Below are 6,000 nucleotides of genomic sequence, written 5' to 3' on the forward strand. Positions count from 1 at the left end.
TATGTGTGTGTGTGTGTGCGTGTGTTTAATTTTCCACAGCATCCACCCTGGGTCGGGGGTTTCCATTTTTTGGCTCCGGGTCGCAGAATGATTGCAATTATTAATCAACATCAAATCGCGGAACCGTGCTCGGGATGTGTAATCGAATACAGTGCGCTGGGAGTGGGTTTTTCGCCGAGATTTTCCCCCTGGCCGGCAGGTCGGCGCACTAGTTTAGCGTGTGTGTGTGTGTGTGTATGTGGTTGGGGCAAACATTGTACGGACGGACGCTCGAGATTACGCGGTCCGCGCCGCGGTGACCAAACATCGAAAACACGGAGCCGGAGCGCGGCACCGGATGTGCTTTTCTCCGCTGATGCTCCGGTCGGTCCGCCGGTCGTGTGCTGTCCGTTCATCCGCTTACCACGGCAATTTGCATTAATTTACTCCGGTGTCCTGCGGGCGGCACGCGTTGCTGGCCGTGAGCCCGTTCCCCGTGAGCTGTGTGATTTTATGTGAAAGCCCGGCTTGTGGTGCGCCATTTTGTGGCCTTTTTGAAGCGACGGCCATAATTTGATTGTTTCTGTAATAATTTCATCCTTTTTCCGTCGTTCCTGTTTTAGGGCCACATATAAGAAGCATTCCGTACGTATAAAGTGTAAACCACACACCGGTTCCACTGTTTCGGCCAAATTTTTCCTGAATTAATTTATTGTTTGTAGTTTCCTGCCGGCTTTGTACAATGATCACGAAAGCCCCCGTGCAACCATATGGGAATATGAAGAATTATCACGCTGCTCTAATACCCAATGGCTTTTCACAGTCGCGCGAATATTAATAATAATCACAAACACATAAGCCGAAAAAATTGCGTAACGCATTACACTAAGCCCTAGGCCCACCCGTAAAGCTCGAATCCTGCGCAACCGAGCTCGAGACCGACGTCCCTTGGACATTGGCACCTCGAATTGGCGCACGAACGAAAAAAAGCCGTCCATACTTAATCAAGAATAATGCTCACATGGGTTATGGGGGTCCTTTGGCGCCTAACCGCCGCGGACACATCCCACTGTCGGGGGACAATTGGATTAGACATTACACAAATGTATCCGGCCGCTGGCTCGGTTCCAACCAGCAACGGCTGGCCTTATTAGTACCTTATTTTGGCCGCCATCACTTGTTGCGTGTCCTGCTCCCTGCTGTTGGCCACTACTGTTTCTGAGCTGAGCTGTATACTAATTTTAAATGATTTATTTCATGAAATGATTGTGATATCTCTCTGACCACACACACACATAGTGACAGAAGATTTATGTTTAGTCGTGTGAGCCTTATCAGTAGCGTCGCACTGTTTTGGATTGTTTGACTAATTTTCCCGCCTTGCCAAGGTTGATGACGGTTGGTGACGCAAGCCTGCAAAATGGCAAAATTCCCCCGAAAAGTGCTAGTGTGCCGTGGAACTGAACTCCTAATTCCGAAATTAATGAGCTTAATTGAGCACAAACGCACCAGTGCCTCGGGAGGGACACGTCATAACGCACGGGACACCATTGTACCTTCGGGGTTGCTTCGAGGAACCGAAAATCCTTCCATCGATTTAAAAGCAACCTCCCTCGGGTATACCGTCAAATAATGTGCTACCTCTTCTACCTTTTGCCGGTCCGCCTACGGCAAACGAGCCATATTGTGGCGCTTCATATGCTTTCGCAGACGCACAATTTGCGTGACATTTTCCCCAAATATTCTCGGCCGAACGGGAGAGATAACAGAACCGGGACGAGTTGTTTGATGGAGTATTAGCCGAAGCCACGGGCGAAGCCTATTTCTTGGTCCCCGACCGATCCCGGGCGCCTTCTACGAATTTCGGTGTTCCAGCAGCCGTACCACCTTTGTCCGGCTTTGGCCATTGTGGCCACCGAGAACCGACCCAAACCCCCCGCCATTCCGCGGCACAAGGACGGAAAGGTGTGTTGCCGCACCGTAAACGCCACGAAATTTATTTCCGGTAATAACGAAAGCAATTTGATCGGTGGCTCAATCGCAATCGCTAAGCCGGTCGTTTTGAGGGCGCACCAATTCCGGTGACTTCCATCACCATCATCGTCGTCGTCACCGTCCCCGTCCCCACAGCATCCCGGCCCGGAAGCCGGAGCAATGCTCGGTGCTAAAAAATCTCTACCCTGGGTGCCAAAGAAGAAGGGTCCCGCCAAGGGAACGACGGCCGGCCGGCCGGCCAGTAGCGTTTGGCGAATCCAATTTCTTAGGATTAGATTTACGCCTTGTCGGACCTTGTCTTCGCCGAAAAAGGGGCTGCCCCCGACCCGCCCGCAATCGGCGTGTCGGGCTGATTATGTGCGATGTGCGGTGATGAATTTTCCGGGATGGCAGCCAAAAGGCGGCAACTTAGTGCCGCCTTAACGGGATTACGGTGACCTATAATGTTCGGCGACAATCCCCATCGGCGACCGGCACTGCGTTCGGGTGTTGACTATGTCCTTTTCAGCACTTTCGCCTTACGAAGGACCACATTTTAACGGCTCCAATGCAGTTTTCCTATTGCGCGAAAGCTCGTGGCCACCAATCCGGGTCGGGCATTGGATGTTTTATGGGTTAAAGCCGTTTTATGGAAATGAATTTCACCCACCAAGCTGGCCATTCTTTATGCTTTCCGCCTACCGGTGGCCAGCTTTTCAGCCCATTTACCCCGCGCTTTATTGTTGCGCCGGACTCGACGATTGTCGTAAAGTCGGCGAAAAGAGGCGCAGCCTTTTTTTGTTGATGTAATTGATTCCTTGGTTCCCTCCGGCTAGGGTTTGGGCGTCGGGAACCTCAGGGAATCAGGGAGTAGAGCCGCCCCGCAGTAATTCCGCGTATGACTTGTGGGCTTTGGAACCGATCGCTTCGCATATCACTTCTAAAGCATAATGCTAATAATTATCGTAAAAATATTATAATACTCCTCCTTTTATCATCCCGCGACGGACGCCGTTTGCATAATGTGGCCAGTGGCCAATCGATTCCCCCCGAAAGCGGTTTGTCTTGGCTGGGCACGCAGCGTCGCGTAAGAGCTTTTCCTGATCCTCCATTAGTGTCCCAGAAAGAAACTCCCTCCCACCCTGTCGTGTGCGCCACCCTTGCCACCGGCCGACCGGCGAATACGAAATACGAAAGTAGACCTTCCAGCCAGCCGGAGTGGGCCCTGTGTGGGCCGGGCTAAATCACGGCCACATAATGATGCTCTTTCCCAACAGTATAAAAAAACCGAAAAAAACCTTCACCACGACAACAATCGCCACCGGGAAAAGCATTCCAACTTTCGGCTTACGGCGTGCTTGGGTCGCTCCATTGCCCTCCGTTTGCTTATCGCACGCTGGGGCTGCTGCTGACCCCGTGGCTTTATAGCCACCGTCGAAACGCAGCAGGACGCTCTGGCCAGGGTTTCCGGTCCGATGTTCGGGCAGTGTGTGTGTGCATCGCGGCGACCATAATATCCTCTTCCCGTCGACCCAAACGGGCACTTCTTATCCCCCGCGGTGAACCAAAATTCGGGAACGAAACGGTGAGCCACTGAGAAGAGAGAGAGGGAGAGAAAGAAGGTCTTTCGCATTCGCTATGATTTTCTTGACCATTTTTGCCACACACCGCACAGCAGGCGACGGCCGGCGAATGTATCCCGCCGACTTTGACCCAACAAACATCACCAATGGCTTCGCACTTCACAACTGTCTCAGCCACAGCAGCCCAACCGAATCGAAAGCCTTTTCCAATCATGTATTTCCCCCTAAATACTCCGACCGGTTTTCGTACGGTTTTCTACGCGTCATTTAGTACATCATTTAAATGAGAACTAAGCGAACGGAGCCGAAGTAAATTTTGCCAGCCATTAAATAGAAGGAAGAAATAGTTTGTTCGACAGGAAATGATGCAGTGGATTTGGTATCAGGCAATTGATGGGCTTCTTATACAGAAGTTCCAGCTTTCGTCACTCAATCCCTGTTAAATTTATTCACTCTTGAGTCAGCGACAAACTAAAAAACCGTTTTTGCAGAACCTCTTTTATTATACCGTAATGTAAGAGGAGCTCAACAATTATAAGTTCTTTCTTCCTCCACTGTCTGTCGCGAACTGCCCCGTCTTCTCTATTCGATTTTACACTAAGGATACTACTCTAAGGATACTAGATGTGCGTGCGACCTATTGCTCTAGCCACAGTTTCTGGTAAGTCCACCAGGTGCGCTGGTGCCGGTGGCTAGCACGTACAGTAATATCCGGTTTTCCGTAACAATCCCATTTTCTTTAACAGAATGTATCAAACTATTCAACAGTGAACTCAAAAGGGCTGAAGACTTTCGGTTAACAAGCAGAGCCACATTGCGGGCATATGTCTGAACTAGGAATGAGTTGATCAATACAGTGTAGACGAACGATCCTTGGATGAATTAAAATCGTTGTAAAGAGGTCTTTTTCAAGTGGGACTCTTTAAAATGATTCCCTTTTTCGAACCTTCAGGAGTGGCACTCAATACAACCTAAGACACAGCATACATTTCCAGACCCTACCAGGCTGCCTGGTGAAGCTCGGGATCCGCCCTCGGATGCCCGACGGTAATGATGGTTTCTGGGCCACCTGCTCTCGGCCATAAAACGTTTCAAAAAGTCAAAACACCTGCAACGCCCACCATTAGCCCGCCCGGGCCGGGCCAGGCTCACCTGTGTGCGCTTAATGAGTATTTTTCACGGACAACAGAGTGCCACTTTCATGTTTGATTATGTTCCCTTTGTTGCTGGCTGGCTGCTCGGTTGTTGGCCACTGCATTTCGGCAGCATAAACACCTCTCGGTGCGCAAACAGACCCCGCCCCCACCACAACGGTTTGTGGAGGTAGCCGCCGCCACGGGGGGTCAGCCGAAGGGCAGCTAACCAACAAAACACACACAATGTAGCAGGATGAAACTTTTATTCGTGTGTGCTGACTTTTGCGAAGCGTGCGAATAAAAACACCGGTGCCCCCCCTAGGAAGAGTACCAGAGGGAAGTGCCTCACCACCCACCTTTCGAATGGGGGTCTCTTTCGCCACCACCCACTGCGGTTGGCAGTTGTTTGACGAAGAGGGTAAAACTGAATATCTTAACGCCACTGCACCAAACAGGCGCCCCTCATCACACCGTCGCCCTCTGTGGCCAACACGGCGCTTGATCTTCTGCTGATCTCGGTTTGCTCGGTGCTCGGTTTTTTTGGCGGCGTTGGAATTTGAAATTTCGTCCGCGTCCAGGACCCGGCACCCAAAAGCGCCACCATCAGCGTTATGTGCGCGAGAACAACATCATTAAAAATTGAACGCAAAAACCCATCGTCGCCCGAAAGCTTTTCCCGTTCTCCACAGTTTCTTCGGCGGGGAAGGAACGCAGAAACTTTCGTGCCACCGCAAAGCGAGATTATAACATTACTTAAGCCGATTTTAACGGCCCGGTGACAGCGCGCCAACCGGTGCATTGACGTGTAAAGTCCCGCGTGTGTGTGTGTGGATGTGGCCATTAGCATTTTACAGTTCTTTCGTTCTTGGGGCTTTGGGCGCTAAAACGGCAACCCAAAGATGGGCAGAAATGTGGCCAACTGAAGTAGAAAAGTGTGCGAACCTTGATACAATATTCATGTGGAACCAATTGTCGTTTGTGGTGAACCCAAGCTTTGGCGGAAGAACCATAGGGAACGCCGGAAGTGCCTCAATTTGTCGTGCTTTTGCAAGTTGTAGTTAATCTCTTTGCTTCTGCGCGCATCGAAGGAGCCGAATCGCAGGGTTGAGGTAGGACCCTTCATCAGCCGCTGTCGACTGTCATAAAATGCTGTCAGTCAGTCAGGCTGTCAGTCAGGATTCAGACTTCTGTTTACCAGCTTGTCTGAGTTCGATTCTCTAGACCGGCGTGACAGAAGCAGGAGAAACACAACGTTACAGTGAGAAACAGAGATTAACGTTAAGAAGAACAATCATCTATCAGGACAACACAGGGCCATAGAAGTAGAT

The 6,000-nt window shown here is 50.7% G+C and overlaps 1 protein-coding gene across 1 annotated transcript in view; it reads left to right on the top strand.

Annotated features, from left to right (window-relative positions):
- The window catches only part of LOC128267079 (uncharacterized), a 76,242-nt gene that overhangs the window by 65,003 nt on the left and 5,239 nt on the right, over window positions 1–6,000 (top strand). The gene's annotated exons all lie outside the window — the stretch shown is intronic.

Source organism: Anopheles cruzii, chromosome 2 (genome assembly GCF_943734635.1).
Source record: "Anopheles cruzii chromosome 2, idAnoCruzAS_RS32_06, whole genome shotgun sequence".
NCBI lineage: Eukaryota > Metazoa > Arthropoda > Insecta > Diptera > Culicidae > Anopheles > Anopheles cruzii.